This window comes from Trachypithecus francoisi, unplaced genomic scaffold, assembly GCF_009764315.1.
Source record: "Trachypithecus francoisi isolate TF-2019V2 unplaced genomic scaffold, Tfra_2.0 Lachesis_group3, whole genome shotgun sequence".
Taxonomy (NCBI): domain Eukaryota; kingdom Metazoa; phylum Chordata; class Mammalia; order Primates; family Cercopithecidae; genus Trachypithecus; species Trachypithecus francoisi.
Window position 1 is genome coordinate 161,796,709 of NW_022681468.1, and position 20,301 is coordinate 161,817,009.

Below are 20,301 nucleotides of genomic sequence, written 5' to 3' on the forward strand. Positions count from 1 at the left end.
TGATCTTTGGTTAGCTGAGGGCAGGGGTGTGCCAAGGGTGATGGGGAGGGCACACAGCAATGGATGTTGCGGCAGACAACCAAATCCTCTTTGTCCCTCCTTTCAGGGTCGATTTCAGGGACCCCCTGGCACAGATTTTTTCACCTCTCGAGCTGTGAGATTCTTGTGGTGTGGTGGCCAAGCCTGGGCAGGTGGCTGGTACCCCAGAGAAAAAGGTGTAGAGGGCTCACATGGACACACATGCCGTCAGTGGTCTTGGGCTGTCATTCGGTGGTGATGGGCTGTCTTTGTGGATTTCTCTGGTGGATGACAGGTTGGCCAGTGGGAGTCTTCAAGGGCAGGTCCAAGGGAGCACAAGGGTCAGGCTGATGCCTGTGGTCCTGGGTCACTCCAGTCTTCCTGGCCGAGTAGCAGAAGTACACATGTTCCTGGAAGTGGTCTCTTGGCCTGCCATTGCCAGGTGGCCCCACCTGCTGTAGCTCGTGTGAGCACATATTGCTCTGGATCCCATTTCCCGCTTTGAAAGCAGCCTTCATTCTGAAGGCATCCAGAGGGAATGTGCCCTGGCCCTGGCCTGGGACTCGCCAGTGGGGTCCAGTCACAGTTGGCATATTCATGGAGTTCCATGTGCATTTCAGGCAATGCATGTGCTATCCCAGGGGGCACTGCCTTGGAGAGTCTCGACTTGGGATGCCTCTTCACCTTTATGTGTTGGTGATGTTCCAGTATTGGATTCTGCTACATCCTCAGGGCAGTGAAGTGTTTCAGCTCACTTAGCCAGTTTGACATCACAGTGCAGCCAGGACAGCCGTGCCACTTTGGCATGACACATAGTTGGCTTGGGACAGTCGGAAAGGTTTGGTGGTTCTATGTCTTGCAGCTCACTTCATAGCTGTGTGCATGTAAACCTGGTGATGGTGTTGAGGTGGTGGTGACTTGCTGACGCTGGGGTGGGTGGTGGTGCTTTTAAGTTGACTGCATTGTGGGATGTTGGCTCAGAGATTAGTGCAGGGAAGCCCTGTAGGCATGTCCAATGCAAGGAAAATGAAAGATGGTGTCCTGTCCACCTTGTCTTTAGGGGTTCAGGTGGGAATGTGCTGTTGGAAAAGTAACCATTCCCTTCGTGTGTCCTGAGGACATGGTGTGGGCATGTGAATTGATTGGACGGAGGAAGTGTGTGTTTTGAGGTCCTTTGGTTGGGTTCAGAAGACTGTCTCTGCCCTTGATGCCTTGTCTAAGATCAGTGTGCTGGCCATTGCAAAGGTGCCTTCCAGGGCGAGTTTTGGTTGGTTTGGTTCCAGGTGTGCCTTACCTGGGAGGGTGGCCAGAGACAGTGTCTGGTCACGACGTTAGATGCCCCATGAGGAGGAGTGTATGCTTGTGGCAGGGGTGGTGGCTGTTAGTGGAGAGACCTCAGGCAAATGGCCATCTGATCCCTAAGTCAAAATTCATATCCTACTGATTGAAGGCCTGTGTCCTGAGCCGTTTGGTTGCAGGCATGGGGATGGTTTCCAGGTCTGGAGGATGCTGACTACGACCACACGTGCTGTTGGGAAACGTGTGTGAGGGAGACACATACACACAGACACACTCTGACACACCTACACATGCACAGGCGTGCACAGCCACAGGCAAATAGATGCACCAGTGGGTGTGTGCTATTGTTGTGGTCACGCGTGCTTCCTAGGCGTCCACAGAGTGACGTGGGTCAGGTATATTCGTGAAGATGGAAGTCTGTCATGGAGTCCAAGGAGACGCCGGCATGCAAGTTTCCCTGCGGGAAAGAATGGGATTGAAGTGGTGACCAGTGAACCTGGGCCCGTTTCTCAAGCATGCATTTGATTTCTTTACACTTCGCAGCAGCATTTTGTCATGAGAGGTCTACCGCTTGCTGGCAAGGAAGATGGTCAATTCTTCTGACCAACGGAGGCTGCCTTGAGTCGTTGATTGGGTGTGGCCTGGCATCTTTGGTGCACCCCATGCTGGTGAGTGGCTCAGGATGGTAAGCATTCCTCTGCCCTGTGTGCAGAGGTGTCTTTTGAATTTCTGAGACCTGCAAAGAACTGTTTCTCAGTGGGCTACTAATGGCATGGTGAATTCCACTCCCAGAGTTGATGGTCTGTGCCCATTGTTCTGTGGTGTGGCTCTGGGTTCCCCAGGAGGCCGAAGGTGTCATTGGCTCACCCACTGCCCAGCCTGTGATGTCAAACGTCCTGCCCCTTCGAATGTGCTTGGATCGATGATGAGTCCCCTATAAAAACATTCCTTGGAAAAGCTGAACAAAATGAGTGAGAACTCATACCGTCATTCTCATCGGAACTGAGGTCCAGCACGTTGCCTCCCCCAGGGACTGTAGGGGCGAGGGACAGCTTCCACTGGTTCCCATAGGTTCCACCACCCAGGGCATTTACAGATGAAAGTCTCCTGTCACATGCATGTTAGGACATTCCCTCTGTGTGCCATAGATGGCTGGGACAGTTGGGGGGGATCAGCCCCTCTGTGATGTGGCGGCCGTGGAACCAGGTGGAAATGTTTTGACCTAGGGGAGTGTGTGGCTGGTCTTGGCCTGGTGAGCTCCCAGGAAGGAAGACTCGGACCTCGCAGCGGGTATCTTTGTGCAGAGGACTGGGTCATAGGTCCCCTGCCAAGGAGAGCATGAGGCCCAGGCCTCAGGTAGACCTTGGTCTTCCTTTTCCATTAGCTGATGACAGGGGAGTTCCAAGGTGCTGGAGGACAGTGCAGAGCAATGGTTGTTGCCGCAGATGGCTAAAGCTTCTTCAGCCCCCTTCCAGCGTCAGTCACAGGTGCCCTCTGGCATGGATTTCTTTGCATCCCTAGCCATGAGATGACCATGGTGCAGTGACCAAGGCTTGGGCAGGACAGTACCCCAGACAAAAGGTGATGGAGGGCTCATGTGGACGTGTGTGTCTTCAGCTGCATTGAGCTGTCACTTGGTGGTGATGGACTTTCTATGGATTTCTCTGGTGGATGACAGGTCAGCCAGGGCGGGTATTTGAGGGCATGTCTCTGGGCGAGTGAGTGTCAGGATGGTGTCTGTGGCCCTGGGTCACTTCTGTTCTTCTCAGCAGAGTAGCGGGCTCCACCATTGTGCACATCTTCCTGGAAATGGTCTCTTGGCATGCATTGTCGGGCGGCCCCACCTGCTGCAGCTCGTGTGAGCAAACACTGCTCAGGATCCTCTTTCCTGCTTGGAAAGCAATTTCTATCCTGAAGGCATCCAGAAGGAATGTGCTGTAGCCTTGGCCTGGGATTCTCCAGTGGTTTCCAGTCATGTGTGGGGCTATCCATGGAGGTCTGTGTTCATTCTAGGCAATGCGTATGCAGTCCCAGGGCATTGCCACAGAGGGTCTCTTGACTTGGGATGCCTCTGCATGTTGGTGATGTTCCAATGTTGGATTTCACTATGCCCTAGGCATAGCATTTCAGCTCCCTTAACTGGTTTGAAGTCTCAGCATGGCCAGGGAAGCATTTCAGCTCCCTTAACTGATTTGAAGTCTCAGGATGGCCGGGACAGGAATGTCACACTAAAGGACACACTGTTGGCTTAGGAAAGCTGGAAAGGTGGGTGGTTCTGTGGCTTGCAGCTCACTTAGCAGGAACGTGCATGTAGACCCCGTGGTGTTGAGACAGCGCTGATTCGTAGGCACTGTGGTGGGTAGTAGTGCGGTCAAGTTGGCTGTGTGATCAGATGTTGCCTCAGAGGTCAGTGCAGGGAAGCCCTGTAGATGTGTCTGATGCAAGAACAATGACAGGCGTTGTGTCCTGTCAACCTTGTCCTTAGGGAGTCAGGCAGGGATGTCCTGAGTGCATGGTGCGGACATGTGGACTGAGTGGAGGGGAGGAAGCCCTTGCCTTGAGGTTCTTTGGCTAGATTGGGAAGACCGCCTCTGGCCTTGACACTGAGTTTTAAACTGATGTGCTGCACTTTGCAGCGGCGCCCTCCAGCGCTGGTTGTGGTTGATTTTCTGCCAGGTGCACCTCAACCTGAGAGGGCAGCCAGAGAGTGTCTGGTCATGACATCAGATGCCCCATGAGGAGGAATGTGTGCTCATGCCAGGCTTGGTGGCTGTTAGTCAAGGGACTTTGGGCCTATGTCTGCATGGTCATGAGGTCAGAGTTCACATCCGACTGATTGAAGGCTTGGGTCTTGATCTTTGGGTTGCAGGGAGGTTCAGGTCTGGAAGCTGCAGACAATGACCGCCCCTTGTGATGTTTGGAAACACATGTGCCTGAGGAAGACACATATACACACACACTCACTCTCACACACACATACACAGGCATGCACAGCCACAGGCAGATAGATTCAGCAGTGGGCACGTGCTGTCCTTTGGGTCACACATGCTTCCTAAGTGTCCACAGAATGACACACGTCAGGTATATTCATGGTAATGAAGGTCAATTATGGTAATGAAGGTCAATCAACGAAAAGTAGGTGTGTGAGTTGCCCTGTGAGCTAGAATGGCATTGAAGAGGTGACCAGTGCACCTGGACCTGTTTTATAAGCATGCATGTGATATCTTTGCACTTCTGAAGGGCAGTTGCCGTGGAAGGCCCGCAGCCTGCTGCAAGGAAGATGGTTGATGCTTTGAGCAACAAAGGCCCCATGGAGTCGTGGAGTTGGTGTGGCCTGGTACCCACGGTGCACCCCGTGCTGGTGGATGGCTCAGGACGGTAAGCATTCCTCTCTCCCGCATGCTGAGTGAGGGTGTCTTTAGAATTTCTGAGACCCGCAAGGAGCAGTTCTTTAGGCCATTAAGGGCACGGCCAAGGCCTTTAAGGTCGTCGTCGGCTCACCCACTGCCCATCCTGTGGTGTCAAATGTCCTGCCTCTTCAAATGTGCTTGGATCGATGATGAGTCCTCCTTAAAAAACATTCCTTGGAAAAGCTGAACAAAATGAGTGAGAACTCATACCGTCGTTCTCATCGAAACTGAGGTCCAGCACATTTGTCTCTGCCGGGGACTGTAGGAGCAAGGGACAGCTTCCACTGATTTTCACAGGTTCCACCACCAAGGGCATCCACAGGCCAAAGTCTCCCATCACACAGAGGTTAGGAACATTCCCTCAGTGCGTTGTAGATGCATGAGAGAGTCATGGGCGAATCGTCTGCTTTGTTACGGTGTGGTTGCTATGGAAGAGTGCAGAAATTGTGCAGGCCTCGGGGAATGCCCAGCTGGCCTCCGCTTGGTGAGCTCCCAGGAATGGAGACCCACATCTCGTGGCAGGTGTCACTGCACAGAGGACCAGGTCCTAGTTTTTTTTTGCCTAGGAGAGCATGAGGCGCACGCCTCAGGCAGATCTTTGTTTTGATTTCCAGTTCCCTGAGGACAAGGGAGTTCCAGGCTGGTGGGGAAGAGCACAGAGCAATGGGTGTCCCACCAGATGGCCAAAGCCTCTTTGGCTCTCCTTCCAGGGTGGGTCACAGGGCCTCCCCAGCAAGGATTTCTTTGCCTCCTGAGCTATGAGATGCTTGTGGTGTGATGGCAGAGGCCTGGGTGGGAAGGTATTCCAGAGAAAATGTGCTAGGGGGCTCACGTGGATGTGTGTGTCATCAGTGGTCTGTGGTTGTCATTTGGCAGTGATGTGCTTTCCATGGATTTCTCTGGTGGATGACAGTTCAGCCAGCAGGGGTCATTGAGGGCAGGTCACAGCATGAGGATCAGGCTGGCACCCACAGCCCTTGGTCATTTCTAGTCTTCATAGCAGAGTAGTGGGTTCCACTGTTGTGCACATCTTCCTGGAAATAGTTTCTTGGCCTGCCATTGCTGGGTGGCCCCACCTGCTCCAGCTCGTGTGAGCAAATAGTGCTCTGGATTATCTTTCCTGCTTTGAAAGCAGCTTCTATCCCGAAGACATCGAGAGGGAATGTGCCCTGTCCCTGGCTCTGGCCTGGGCCTCTGCCGTGAGCTCTAGTCACACTTGGGGCTGTTCATGGAGGTCTGTGTGTATTCCAGATTCCAGGCAACATATGTGCAATCCCAGGGGTGTTGCCACCGAGAATCTTTTGACTTAGGAGGCATCCATACCACTGTATGATGGCGATATTCAAGTGTTGGATTCTGCTATGCCCTAGGGGTGACGAAACGTTTCAGTTTCCATAGCCGGTTTGAAGTCACAGTGCAGCCAGGACTGCCATGCTATGTTGAAAGGCTTGTGGTTGGCTTAGCAAAATTGGAAAGGATGGGTGGTTCTGTAGCTCGCAGCTCACTTGGTAGCCAGGTGTATCTACACCTGGTGCTGGTGTTGAGGTGGTGTTGACTTGCAGGCATGGTTGTGGGTGGGAGTCTGGGTAGGAATGTGGTGGGTGGGAATGCAGTCAAGCTGGCTGCATGATGGAACGTTGCCTCTGAGGTCAGTGCAGGGAAGCCATGTGAGGTGACCAGTGCAAGGACAATGTCAGGTGGTATGTCCTGTCCACCTGGCCCTTGGGGCATCAGGCATGGACGTCCTCTTGGAGAAGCAGCTGTTCTCTTCGGGCATCCTGAGGGCACAGTGTGGGGACGTGGACTGAGTGAAGTGGAGGAAGCGCATGTCTTGAAGTCGTTTGGGTAGGTTGGGAAAACCATCTCTGACCTTGATGCTGTGTTTCAGTGCAGCATTCTGGCCATTCGGAAGGTGCCTTCCAGCCCAGATTTTGGTTGGTTTTCTGCCAGATGTGCCTTACCTGGGAGTGCAGCAAGAGACAGTGTCTGGTCCCGACATCAGATGCCCTGTGAGGAGTAGCGTGTACTCACGCCAGGGGTGTGGTGGCTGTTACACGATGAACCTCTGGCCTATTTCCATGTGGCTTTGAGGTCAGAGTTCACATCCTACTGATTGAAGGCCTTGGTCTTGAGCCTTTGGTTTGTGGGGGGATCAGGTCTGGAAGCTGCAGACTATAACCACCCATTGCAGTGCTGGGAGATACAAACACGTGTATGTGTGCATAGCCACAGGGAAATACATGCAGCAGTGGGCACATGAGGTCGTTCCAGCCACACACGCTTCCTATATGTCCAGAGTGACACAGGTAAGATATATTCATGGAGATGGAGGTCAATCATCTAGGCCAAGGAGAAGCACGCATGCAAGTGTCCCTACAGTTAAGTATAGGATTGAAGTGGTGACCGGTGGACCTGGGCCCATTTCTCAAGCGTGCATTGATTTCTTCACACTACTCAGGTGCAGTTTTCATGGGAGGCGTGGCACCTGCTGGAAGGAAGATAGTCGATTCTCCTGAGTAAGGAAGGCCACGCAGAGTCCTGGTTTCGGTGTGGCCTGGTATCCACAGTGCACCCCGTGCTGGTGGGTGACTCAGGACGGTAAGCATTCCTCTGCCCCTCGTGCTTAGTGAGGGTGTCTGGGATTTCCAGGATCCACAATGAGTGGTTTTTTGGTGAGCCGCTAATGGCATGGTGAGTTCCTCTCCTAGAGTGGACGGTCTGTACCTTTTGCTCAGTGGCGCAGCTCTGGGTTCCCCAGGGGGCCGAAGGTCTTTTAAGGTCATCGGCTCGCCCACGACCCAGCCTGTGGTGTCAAACAGGCTCTTTGAATGTGCTTGGATCGATGATGAGTCCCCCATAAAAACATTCCTTGGAAAAGCTGAACAAAATGAGTGAGAACTCATACCGTCGTTCTCATCGGAACTGAGGTCCAGCACGTTGCCTCCACTTGGGCTTTTTGTGGTTCATGCGTAACTTTGTCATATTACATTATACTTCAACACCCAGGCATTGGCATTCAATTTTTGTGGTCATTTTGACCATAGTAAAATTCTTTATCGTAAATATATTTGAGAGTCATACTTGGGTAGCCCATGAGTTTTTCTAGTGTTACTCTGTCAAGTTGGTTTCACCCTTAATGCTAGTTTTTGCGTTTTTGTTGCGTGATTGATTTTTAGCCAGGTCCTGGTCACCAATCACAGCCTTTCGCCAACATTCGTGGTGAAAGTTTCCTTGGTTTTTGTTTTTTATGTTGAGGAAGTACATATTTCATGAATGTTTCTGCTTTTGTTCCAATTTTGGGCTGACTGGCATGTCATCTCTATCTTATCCTGAATTGAGTAGTGGTACAAGTTTTTGGCTTTCCGCATCCAGGGCACCAAGTCTTTTGTACACAGATTGCAAGTATTGAAGCCATGGTTTTGATTGGGATGCTCTATGTCCATGCTTTTTAGTGGCATGATGCTCTCCCAGGGTACCCGGAATCCACATGTGCACCTTTGTATATGTGTTTCTGTGAACACAAATATGTGAAACCATAGAGTAGCAGATTTCTTAAGTACCACAGGAGTCTAGATGACATGGCCTTCCTGACCTGTGAACCTGTCTTTCTGAAGCACACTCATTTCCTCTGCACCTTCCCAGTGTCACTGGCATGGAAGGAAGTTCCTTGTCCAAGAAGGATGGTCTTTGTCTTGTGTGATCTTTGAGATGCCATGAGGCCCCTGGATACACATGGTGTGGGCTCCTTTAGAGGCTTTTGGATTTCTCCTGAATGTAAGTGATTTCTTCTGAAAGCATTCTGATTTTCCTCACTTGCAGGGACAAAGACTGTGTAGATTGATGATGCTTCCATATATACATTTTTTTTTTGGAAAGGTGAACAAAATGAGCGAAAACTCAGTACCATCATCCTCATCGAACTGAGGTCCAGCACGCTTCTTCATCAGGGCCTAGATTTAGGGGGCCAACGTCTGTTTGTTGTCATGGTCTGCACCAAGGCTTAGGATGTAGTTGACCTTCAGTGAAGTTGAGTAGTTGAGTATTTTGTACTCCCCTGGCTGAGAGAGATGTTTGTTGAAGGACTTCCCTGTGAGAAGGCGGGGTAGCATCCTGTCAGTGTGCAGGAGAAGGTAAACCTGCAGGTGCTGGAGGAGGGCAGTATCCAGTTGCCCACCTCTGCATGGCTGGGTCTGTCCTTGATTCATACCTCTTGGGTTCATCACCCCCCCAGAAGAAGACAGTTTCTTCCACATGAGGAGACAGCACGGTGCCATTCCTGAGCACTTCTTCAGCTCTCTTTCATGTGCGGTCAGAGACATGGGACTTCCTATGGTGTTTGGGTAGCATCAAGGGCTGGCCATCTTAAAGCCAGTGGTGATGCTGATTTGCTCTCTGGAAAGGAGCCTGGAGAAGCTCTCTACAGTGAACTTGTACATCTATGAGAAGAATTCCAAATTCCGTGGCCCAAGAAGGGTAGTGGCTGTGGGAAAGGGAGAGGTCTGTGCATGCCTTTACCTGGCATCATTCCCTGTGGGTCATGGAGTGATGACTGTGAGGCTCTTTCGGGCATTGCAGGGTGCCCACTGTCCATTTCATGGTGTCCTCAGGATGGATTGCTTGGGAGAGACTGATGTCATTTGCCTCTGAACCACTCAGACATCTTGATGCATTGGGGGTTTATAAGAGTTATATTGTGTCCTTCCCCATGTCGTGTTGACTTCTACTCGGAAATGTGGGCAAGGTCTCTTTACTTATATACCTCAGTGTCTCCTGATATTAGGGTGTTTTCACATTCCTCTTAATTCTTCACAGCAGTCTTTGTGAAGTAATCATTGTGTGGTAGGACAGGGCTGCCATCCACAGGCCAATGATGGATAGGTTTTGGACTCTGATGTTACGTTCACAAGCAAGTGCCTTAAGATCTGGTTTTCTTAGCTGCAGCACCTTAGAAGTCATGTAGGATTCAGAATGCCTGGTGCTTTTCTGGGTCCCTGAGCTATACCTGTGTAGTGCACATAGAGGTTGATTTGTGATTTTTACATGTTTCTGGATCGGAAGAGTGTGGAGGACTCCAGAGGTGACAATGCGTCAAGGCCAAAGGAAAGTTGACCTTTGCATAAGAAGAGGTTTCCCCTCCAAACTCTCCCCACTGAAGTATCACCATGGCCTTTGTCTTGTCTGATGGCCCAGAGAAGGGTTTTTGAGTTGGAGTTGTTACAAGAGTGGTGTTGAGAGTGTTCTTCATGCTTAGTGTTCTCTAGTTGATGGTGCCTTCAAAACTTATGGCAGCCTCCTACCTTCATGTTTGGGCAAACCCATGCTTGTGTGCAGAAAGAGGAGGAGCCCATGAGAGGTAGATACAGATTGCTCCACAGCAGGACAAATGACATGACCCTTGCCACCTGTGCACCTCACTGCCTTTCTCAAGCACACCTGTTTTGCTCCTGCACTTCTTAGGTGGCGTTGGTATGGAAGGAAGGCCAGTGACCACAAGGGACGATCTTGATCTTGGGAGGTTTTTGGGGATGGTGAAGTGCCTGTAAACATGTGTGTCATGGTCTCCTTCAGGCTGGTGGACACCTCAGGACGGTAAGTATTGGTTTTTCAAAGGATCCTAATGTTCCATTTTTGCAGGTATGAGGACTGTGCATGCATCAGTGATGACTTCCACACATGCATTCCTTGGAAAGCTAAACAAAATGAGTGAAAACTGTATACCGTCATCCTCTTCAGACTGAGGTCTAGCACACTGCTTCAACAGGGGCTAGAGACAGAGTTCCACCTCTCACTCATTGATGTGGGTTGCACCAAAGGGTCTGTCCAGGCTTAGGATGGGGTTCTCTTTTGGCAAGGGGTAGCTCCAGGGGAGTGGGAGCTCCCATGGACAGGAGATTACTTGTGTGACGGACATCTCTTAGTGAGGCCAGGGTAGCACACACACAGTGTTCAGGACTAGGTGAATGTGCAGGTGGCACAAAGGACTTAGACTCTGGACCCCCTAGTTTGTCCTTGAGTCTTAGTGTTTGGTTCTCTCATCATCAGGAGGAAGGCAGGTCCTTCTCATTGGGAAGAGGAGAAGGCCACACTTTTGCCTCATTTGTATCCTTGTCTACATACATGGATTTGTGGTCACCTGGATGCTACACACCCAGGCCAAGGTGGCTCTATTGTATCCTGTGTGTTATGAAGACGTACAGTTGGCCTCCTGCCCTAAGCTGGGGCTGATAGGCAACGAGTCTCTGGCTTATCTCAAACCTGGTGTAGGTCAAAGGCTTCCTCGTTAGGGGTGCAGATCCCCGAGGCTTTTGTGATCCACATTACAGGTGTGCACGGGTGTACGGGTGTTGAAAGGGGTGCTTGACATCACTTCTCTCTAGTGGGATTATGTACTCCATGGGCTCCCAGGATCTAGACGTGCGTTCCCGTGTCTATGCATTTCTGCGTCCATAAACAGATGAAGCCAGAGACAGGCAGATTGCAGATTACGTCAGGGGGCCAGATGGCATGTTCTTCATTGACCTCTGCACATGTCTGCCTTTCTCAAGCATGCCCATGTTTCATCTGCACCTCCCGGGTGGCGTTGGCATGGAAGGAGGGACTGTGTCTGCGAGGGATGATCGTCCTCTCATGTGATCCTTGGAGATGCCAGGAAGCCTCTTGACACATGTGGCATGGGCTCCTTCAGAGGCTTTTGGGTCCTTCGTGAATGTGAGCAAGTCCTTCCCAAAGCCCTGATTTTCCTCATTTGCAGAAACAGATTGTGCCTGGATTCATGATGACTTCCACATACATTCCTTGGAAAGCTGAACAAAATGAGTGAAAACTCTATACCGTCATCCTTGTCAAACTGAGGTCCAGCACACTGCTACACTGGAGGGCAGGCAGCGGGGGCCAACATCTGTTTGTTGACATGGCCTACACCCTGCCTTGGATGTGCTCCTCTTTGGGCAAACGCGAGTCTCTGGGCTTTTCTGACTTCTGGAGCTAAGAGACAACTTGTTTGAAGGAATTTGCTTTGAGAGGGTGGGACAGCACACTGGAAGCTGCAGAACTTGAAGCTGCAGGTGGCACAGGAAGCAGTAGCCAATAGCCTCCCTGTGCATGGCTCTGTGTGTCCTTGATTCATACCCTTTTGGTTCGTCACCTCCCCCCTCGCACAGGAATACCATTGCTTTCCTGTGGGGAGAGAGCACATCATTCCTGGACACTTCTTTGGCTTACTGTCATCCTCAGTCGAGGACGTGGGAGTTCCCAAGGTATTTGGGTAGCATCAGGGACAGGCAGCCGTGTGGTGGGTGGTGAGCTGATTTGCTTTCTGCAGAAGAGCCCAGGGACAGTATCCATGTTAAACTCGTATGTCCATAGGAGGAGACCCAAGTCCTGTGGTCCCTGAAGTGTACTGGTGGTGGGAAGGGGAGAGGGCTGCGCCTGCATGTACCAAACAGCATTCCATGTGGGTGTGAAGCAATGACTAGTAGCTTCTTTTGGGAGTGGTAGGGTGCCATGGTCCATTTCATGATGACCTTGGGGTGTTGGGATGGGAATGAGATCGCAAGTCCATGTGGTCCTGCCACTTCGCAGATTGACTTGGATTGAGAGGTCTGTGTTCAGGACCCGCTGTGGGATGCTTGTCTGTGTTAGGCATTTGAGCAGATGTTGGCCCAGGGTTTCTGCCCTTCCAAGGTTGTACATGCTGCTGGAAGGGCTTGTTGCTCCCTCTCTGTTGATGAGGGAAGTTTTGCTCAGGACAGCCTGATGCCATTTGCTTCTGAACTGCTCAGGCCCTTCAGTGCAGTTGAGGTTGTAAGAGTGTGTCCCTTCCCATGTCGTGGTAACATCTACTCAGAAAAGTGACCCGTCAAGGTCTCTGCACTTAAATTCTCCATTGTCTTGTGATGTTAGGTTATTTTCAAATTCCTCCTAATTCTTCACAACAGCCTTCTTTGCAAAACAGTCATCAAGTTGTATGAGGGCTGTCATCCACAGGCCAGTGACAGAGAGCTTTTGAACTCTGTGGCCACGTTCACAGGCAAGTGGCTTAAGATGTATGGTGTTCTCAGGGACAGCACCGTAGAAGCCCTGTAGGATTCAGCATGTCTGATGCTTTTCTGGGTCCCTGAGCTGCACCTGTGAGGAAGGCCCAGAGGTGGAGGTTGATTTGTGATTGTGTTTCTCAATTCTAAGTGTGTGGAAGGAACCCATGGTAAAAACGCTTCAAGGTCGAAGGAAAGTTGCTCTTTGTACTGGAACACTTTTTCCCTGCAGCTCTCCCCATTGAAATATCCTCATGGCTGTTGTCTTCTCTGATGGCCAAGAGAATGGCTTTTGAGTCAGGAGTGGTCAAAGTGTGGTCTTGAGAGAGTTCCTCACGCTTAGTGTTTTCTAGTTTGACTGTGCCCTTGAAATTCATGCCTGCCTTATACCTTCATGCCTGGGTATATCCATGCACACATTCCCAAAGAGAGGTCGCCCATGGGAAGTAGATACAGAATACAGCATAGCGGGATGAATGGCATGGCCATTGCAAACTGTGTGTACCTGCCTGCCTTTCTCAAGCACACCTGTTTTTCCTCTGCACTTCCCAGGTGGCATGGGCATGCAAAGAAAGACAGGCTGCAGGGATGAACTTCATCTTGGGGAATCTCTGGAGATGGTAGGGAACCCCTGGACACATGTGACATGGGCTCCTTCTGGTGCCAGTGGATCCCTTTATATGGTAAGTGTTCATTTCTCAAAAGACCCTAATGTTCTTCCTTCACAGGAATGAATACTGTGCATTCGTCAATGACGACTTCCATACATGCATTCCTTGTATGGAAAGCTGAACAAAATGAGTGGGAACTCTATACTATCATCTTAGCTGAACTGAGGTCCACCGGGGCTAGAGAGGGACAACTCTCATTTTTTTTTATTCCTGATGCATGAAGTGTTTGTCCAGGGAGGGATTCCGTTTGGGCGAAGGAGAGTCACAGGGGAGTTGAGGCTATGTGTACAGGACTTCCGTCTACGAGGCTGGGGTAGCACACATGCGGTCTGTGGGACTCGGTGAATGTGCAGGTTGCTCAGGGAGAGTTAACCGGTAGCCTGCCTCTGGGTGGCCAGGATTGTCCTTAACTCCTGGCTCTGGGTTCCCACAACTCCTGGAGGAAGACAAGTGATTATCTTTGGGAAGACAGAACAAGGCCCTACTTTTGCCTTTTTTTTATTTTTCATTCTTGGTTTGAGAACAGTGGAGTTCCAGTCACCTGGCATAGCTTTCAGGCAAGCGTGCCCATGTTGTGTCCCATGCATTGTGAGTACATAGCATATAGCAGGTTCCTACTGCAAACTGGGCCTGATAGGCAAGGCGTCTCTAGCTTAACCCCAGCCCAGTGTCGGTCAATGACTTCCTCATTAAAATTGCATGGCCCCGTAGCTTTAGTGAGTGACATTATAGGTGTTGACGTAAGGATGTTGAGAGGGATGCTCAGTGTCACTGCTCTTTAGTGTGCTGATGCACTACAGAGGCACCTGAGCCCTTGTCCATGCATTTCTGTGTCCAAAATCAGGTAAAATCAGAGTTGGGTATCAACCAGATACACTGCAGGGGACCAGAAGACAATGGCCTTTGTGTACTGTACACCTGTCAGATTTTCTCAAGCACACCCATGTTTCCTCTTCACCTCCCAGGTGGACGTGATGAATTGGCCAGGCCCATGTTGGTGAGGGACAATCATCATCTCATGCTATTCTCAGAGATGTCAGGAAGCTCCTGGACACACATGGTGTAGGCTTCTTTGGAGGCTGTTGGATTCCTCCTGAGTGTAAGCAGTTCCTTCCCAGTGCATCCTGATTTTCCTCATTTGCAGAAACAAAGATTGTGCATGGATCGATGATGACTTCCATATACACATTCCTTGGAAAGCTGAACAAAATGAGTGAAAACTCTATACCGTCATCCTCGTCGAACTGAGGTCCAGCACATTACTCTAACGGGCTAGAGAGAGAGGGCCAACATTCATTCATTGACATGGGTTCCACCAAGGGTTCCATCCAGGCTTAGGATGGGGTTTCTTTGGGTGAATGGTGGACACAGGGGAGTATGGAGCTCCCATGCACAGGACATTCATTGTTTGAAGGACTTCTGTGTCCTAGAGCGGATAACTCACTTGCTGTATGGAGGACTAGGTGAATGGCGGATTGCATGGGAAGAGTTAACTGGTAGCCTACCTATGGTGGCCAAGTTTGTCCTTGAGTTCAAACTCTGGGTACCAAAGTCCCTCAGAGGAAGACAGATCCTTTTGGTTGCGGGGAGAGCAAAGGGCTACACCTTTGCCATTTGTTGGCTCATTTTGTCCTTGACTGAGGATGTTTGGGTTGTGTTTACCTGACATAGCCTCTGTGCCTACGTGCCCATTTTGTATCCTGTGCATTGTGAGGATGTGTGTTTGGCATGAACAGGTAGGCTCCCTCTCCAAACTGGGGCTGATAGACAGTGAGGCTCTGGGTTATCCCAAACCAGATATAGGTCAATGACTTTCTCTTTAGGGGTGCAGGGCCTTGATTATTTTGTGACTGGCATTGCGGGTGTTGAAGCAAGGATGTTGAGAAGAATGCTCAACCTCAGTGCTCTTCAGCAGGATGATGCACTCCAAGGGCTGGCGTCCCCAAGACGAGCATACTTGTGTCCATACATTTCTGGGTTCACGTGAGATCAAGGGAAGCCAGAGACAGGCGTATTCCAGATAAACCACAGGGGGCCAGATAGCATGGCCCTCGTGACCTGTGCACCTGTCTGCCTTTCTGAAGCATGCTTCTTTGTCCTGTGCACTTCGCAGGTGATGTTGGTGTAAAAGGCAAACCCATATCATGAGGGATGATCATCATCTTGTGTGGTCCTTGGAGATGGCAGGAAACCCTGGACCTACACAGGGCTCTTCAGAGGTTCGCTCCTTCAGAGGCTGTTGGAATCCTCCTGGATGTAAGTGATTCCATTCCAAAGCACCCTGAGTTTCCTCATTTGCAGGGATGGAGATTGTGTGTGGATCGATGATGACTTCCATATATACATTCCTTGGAAAGCTGAACAAAATGAGTGAAAACTCTATACCGTCATCCTCGTCGAACTGAGGTCCAGCACACTGCTCATCAGGGGCTCCAGAGAGAGGAACAACATCCATTTGTTGACACAGGCTGCACCAAGGCTTGGGATGGGGTCTTTTTCTGGCAAAGGAGAGTAGCGGGGAATTTTGGACATTTGTAACTAAGAGACAGCTTGTTTGAAGGCAGCCAGGTGTGTCTGCGATTTGTACCCTTGGGTCCCTTGACCTCCAGGGGAAGACTGTTGCTTCCATAGTGGGAGACAGCACAAGGTCATTCCTGGGCACCTCTTTCACTCACTTTCATCCTTGGCCAGGGACATAGGAGTTCCCATGGTGTTTGGATAACATCAGAGGCAGGCAGTCCTCAGGAGGATGGCGATGCTGATTTGCTTTCTGCAGAGGAGCCCAGAGAGGGTGTCCATGTTGAACTTGTATGTCCATAGGAGGAAACCCGAACCGCGTGGCCCCTGAAGGGTCCTGGTGCTTAGAAGGGGAGAGAGCTGCACGTGCATTTACCACACAGTCTTCTGTCTGGGTCATGGAGAGATGACTGTGAGCCTCTTTTGGGTGTTGTAGGGTGCATACGGTTTATTTATGAGGACCTTGGGGTGCTGGGATGGCAGTGTAATTGTGAATCCACATGTTCCCTTAACTCCACAGACTGACTTGGTTTGTCAGGTTTGTGTTCAGGCCCTCTGTGGAATGCTTGTCTCCATTAAGAATTTGAGATGGGGCTGGGCATGGTGGCTAATGCCTGTAATCCTAGCACTTTGGGAGGCCAAGGCGGGTGGATCACCTGAGGTCAGGAGTTCAAGACCAGCCTGGCTAACATGGCGAAACCCCATTTCTATTGAAAATACAAAAAAAAAAGAAAAATTAGCTGGACGTGGGGGCGGGCACCTATAATCCCAGCTACTCGGGAGGCTGAGGCAGGAGAATTGCTTGAACCCAGGGGGCAGAGGTTGCAATGAGCCAAGAGCAGGCCACTTCACTGCAGCCTGGGCAAAAAAGCAAAACTCCATCTCAAAAAAAAAAAAAAAATTGAGGTGATGTCAGCCCAGGTCAACATTTTGTGCATACTGCTGGCAAAGGTTGTTTGCTCCCTGTTTCCCTGTGTTGATTTGGGGATGGTTTGCTCAGGAAAGGCTGATGTCGTTTTTCTCTGAACTGCTCACGCACTTCGATGTGGCTGAGGTGCCTGGTGATATGTGTGTGCGCTCCCCTATCATGGTGACTTCTACTTAGAAAAGCAATCCAGCAAGGTCACTGTGTTAAAATACCTCAGTGCCTCATGATGTTAGACTATTTTTAAATTCTTTCTAATTCTTCACAGGAGACTTGTTTGTGAAATGATCATCATGTTGTAGGGCAGGGCTAGTGTTCACAGACCAGTGATGGATAGTTTTGGACTCCATGGTCATGTTTGCATGCAAGTGCCTTAAGATGTGTGCTGTTCTCAGCCGCAGCACCTTAGAAGCCGTGTGGGATTCAGTGTGTCTGATGCTTTGCTGGGTCCCTGGGCTGCACCTGTGAGAAAGACCCCGAGGTGGAGGTTGATTTGTGATTGAACATGTTTCTTGAATGTGAAGTGTGTTGACAGATCCTTGCAGTAAAAATGCTTCAAGCATGAAGGAAAATTTCCCTATGCACAGGAAGAGTTTTTTTTCCCTGAAACTCTCCCCGTTCAGATATCTCTATGGTCTGTGTCTTCTCTGATAGCCAAGGGAAGGGCTTTTGAGTCGGGGCACCAAATGAGTGGTGTGCAGAGTTCTTCACACGTAGTACTCTGTAGCTTGATGGTGCCCTCAAAATGGATGTGTGACTCAGACCTTCCTGCATGGTGCTCCTGTGCACACGTCCTGAAATGGGTATCCTGTGGGAAGTAGCGATAGGGTATCCCACAGGGGGTTGAATGGCGTGCCTGCCTTTCTCAAGCACACCCGTGTTGCCTCTGAACTTCCTAGGTGGTGTGGGCATGGAAGGAAGGCCAGTGGAGACAATGGATGATCTTGCTCTTAGAAGATCACTGGAGGTGGCAGGGAGTCCTAGGACATGTGTGGTGTGGGCCTCTTCAGGTGCTGGTAAGTATCTGTTCCCCAAAACCCCCTAATATTACTCCTTTGTGGACATGAAGACTGTGCATGGATCGATGATGACTTTCATACATGCATTCCTTGGAAAGCTGAACAAAATGAGTGAAAACTCTATACCGTCATCCTCGTCGAACTGAGGTCCAGCACACTGCTCATCAGGGGTGGAGTGAGGGCCAAGTTTCATTTGTTGCTGCAGGTTGCACCAAGGGGTTTGTTCAGTTGTAGAAGGCGCTCTCTTTCTGCAAGGGTTAGTCACAGGGTTGTGGGATCTCTCATAAACAGGAAATTGTTTGAGGGACTTCCCTCTGCAAGGTAACACACACACTGTCTGCAGGACTATGTGAATGTGGAGGTAGCATGGGAAGACAGCCTGTAGGCCGTCTGTGGTGGCCATATTTGTCCTTGAGTCTTAGCTCTGGGTTCCATCATTCCCTTGAGGAAACACAGATGTTTATGCTTGGGAAGAGAGCACAAGGCCACACCTTTGCTGTTTTTTCCACTCATTTTCATCATTGTTCAAGGACATTGCAGTTCTGGTTATATCCGTCAACCGGGAAGCCAGAGACAGGCAGATACCAGATATACCATAGGGGCCGGATGGCACGGCCCTCATGACCTGTGAATGTGTCTGCTTTTCTGAAGCACACTTGTGTTTCCTCTGCACCTCCCAGGTGGTGTTGGCATGAAAGGAAAGGAGGTATCTTTGAGGGACAGTCTTCGCCTTGTGTGATCCTCGGAGATGCCACGAGGACTCTGGACACATGGTGTGGGCTCCTTTGGAGGCTGTGGAATCCCTTCTGAATGTAAGTGTCCACTTTCTAAAGTCCTGATTTTCCTCATTTTGGGGCATGAATAATGTGCATGGATCGATGATGACTTCCATATATACATTCCTTGGAAAGCTGAACAAAATGAGTGAAAACTCTACACCGTCATCCTCGTCGCACTGAGGTCCAGCACACTGCTCATCGGGGGCTAGAGAGAGGGACAGCATCTATTGTTGACACGGGCTGCATCAGTGCTTGGGATGGGGTCGTCTGGGCGAAGTGGAGTAGCTGGGCGTTTTGGGCTTCCATGGCTGAGAGACAGCTTGGTTGAAGCACTTCCCTCTGTGTGGCTCTGTGTCATCGATTCATACCTCTTGGCTCCTGCACTCCCCCGAGGAAGACAGTGGCTTCCGCATGGGGACATAGCACAGTGTTGTTCCCAGGCACTTCTTCGGCTCACTCTTATCCTAAGTCGGAGACATGGGAGTTCCCATGGTATTTGGGTATCATCAAGGGCAGGCAGTCGTGAGGAGGGTGGCAATACTGATGTGCTTTCTGCAGAGGAGCCTAGATAGAGGATCCACGTTGAACCTGCGTGTCCATAGGAGGACACCCAAGTCTCATGGCCCCAGAAGCACGCTGGCAGTGGAAGGGGAGAGAGCTGTGCATGTGTATACCGCACAGCCTTCTGTCTGCATCACAGAGCGATGACTGTGAGTCTCTTTGGGCATTGTAGGGTGCCCATGGTCCATTTCGTGATGACCTCAGGGTGCTGGGATGGGAACGTAATTGTGGGTCCACATGCTCCTGCATCTCTGCAGACTGACTTGTGGAAGGTCTGTGTTCAGGATCCTCTGTGGGAGGCTTTTCCTTGGTGCATTTGAGGTGCCTGATGATGAGTGTGGAGGTTTCCATATCCTGGTGACTTGTACTCAGAAGTGTGACCCAGCAAGGTCTCTGTGCTTAAATACCCTAGTGGCTCATGATGTTAGGTTATTTTCAAATTCCTCCTAGTTGTGTGTGACAATTCACACAAGTCTTTGTGAAACTGTCTTTGAATTATATGACAGGGCTAGTGTCCGTAGGCCAGTGATGGATAGGTTTTGGGCTCCATAGCCATGTTCACAGCCAAGTGCCTTAAGATACTTGGTGTTCTCAGTCTTAGTGCCTTGGAAGCCCTGTAGGATTCAGCATGTCTCATGCTCTTCTGGGTCCCCGAGCTGTACCCTTGAGGAATACCCTGAGGTAGAGGTTGATTTGTGATTGAGCATGTTTCTCAGTGGGAAGAGTGAGGGTCAGAGGAGCCTGGGATGAAAGTACTTCAAGGCCAAAGGAAAATTGCCCTTTGCTCAAGAAGAGGCTTTCCTTGAAACTGTCCTCATTGAAATATCCTCATGGATTTCATCTTCTGTGATGGCCAAGCGCAGGACTTTTGATTCAGAGGTGGCAAATGAGTGGTGTTGAGAGAGTTTGTTATGCTTGGTGCTCTGTAGCTGGATGGAGCCCTCAAAATTCGTGTGTGCCTGATAGCTTCATGCCTGGTTACACCCATGCCCATGTCCCAATAAGAGGGGCTGCCCGTGGGAGATACATACGTGATACATCACAGTGGGATGAATGGCATGGCCCTTGC

The 20,301-nt window shown here is 50.4% G+C and overlaps 1 protein-coding gene and 11 non-coding genes across 12 annotated transcripts in view; all 12 read left to right on the forward strand.

Moving 5' to 3' along the window:
- Positions 1 to 20,301, forward strand: part of LOC117070978 — a 239,965-nt gene that overhangs the window by 16,038 nt on the left and 203,626 nt on the right. Inside the window, exons 7-15 of the mRNA XM_033190771.1 lie at positions 1,864 to 1,985; positions 7,186 to 7,325; positions 8,370 to 8,501; positions 10,185 to 10,316; positions 13,313 to 13,443; positions 14,397 to 14,530; positions 15,545 to 15,687; positions 17,773 to 17,889; positions 18,573 to 18,704. The gene's annotated coding sequence lies outside the window, so the exon portion shown is untranslated. The remainder of the gene's footprint in view (positions 1 to 1,863; positions 1,986 to 7,185; positions 7,326 to 8,369; positions 8,502 to 10,184; positions 10,317 to 13,312; positions 13,444 to 14,396; positions 14,531 to 15,544; positions 15,688 to 17,772; positions 17,890 to 18,572; positions 18,705 to 20,301) is intronic.
- On the forward strand, positions 2,234 to 2,328 carry LOC117071812. The gene has a single exon (XR_004432554.1). It is a non-coding gene; the product is annotated as a small nucleolar RNA SNORD116 (small nucleolar RNA).
- On the forward strand, positions 4,868 to 4,963 carry LOC117071818. Its single transcript, XR_004432559.1, has one exon. It is a non-coding gene; the product is annotated as a small nucleolar RNA SNORD116 (small nucleolar RNA).
- On the forward strand, positions 7,564 to 7,658 carry LOC117071811. Its single transcript, XR_004432553.1, has one exon. It is a non-coding gene; the product is annotated as a small nucleolar RNA SNORD116 (small nucleolar RNA).
- On the forward strand, positions 8,562 to 8,656 carry LOC117071820. Its single transcript, XR_004432561.1, has one exon. It is a non-coding gene; the product is annotated as a small nucleolar RNA SNORD116 (small nucleolar RNA).
- Positions 10,379 to 10,470, forward strand: LOC117071819. Its single transcript, XR_004432560.1, has one exon. It is a non-coding gene; the product is annotated as a small nucleolar RNA SNORD116 (small nucleolar RNA).
- On the forward strand, positions 11,494 to 11,583 carry LOC117071808. The gene has a single exon (XR_004432550.1). It is a non-coding gene; the product is annotated as a small nucleolar RNA SNORD116 (small nucleolar RNA).
- On the forward strand, positions 13,508 to 13,601 carry LOC117071821. Its single transcript, XR_004432562.1, has one exon. It is a non-coding gene; the product is annotated as a small nucleolar RNA SNORD116 (small nucleolar RNA).
- LOC117071799 lies at positions 14,593 to 14,684 on the forward strand. The gene has a single exon (XR_004432542.1). It is a non-coding gene; the product is annotated as a small nucleolar RNA SNORD116 (small nucleolar RNA).
- On the forward strand, positions 15,750 to 15,841 carry LOC117071796. Its single transcript, XR_004432539.1, has one exon. It is a non-coding gene; the product is annotated as a small nucleolar RNA SNORD116 (small nucleolar RNA).
- LOC117071802 lies at positions 17,952 to 18,043 on the forward strand. The gene has a single exon (XR_004432545.1). It is a non-coding gene; the product is annotated as a small nucleolar RNA SNORD116 (small nucleolar RNA).
- Positions 18,765 to 18,856, forward strand: LOC117071804. The gene has a single exon (XR_004432546.1). It is a non-coding gene; the product is annotated as a small nucleolar RNA SNORD116 (small nucleolar RNA).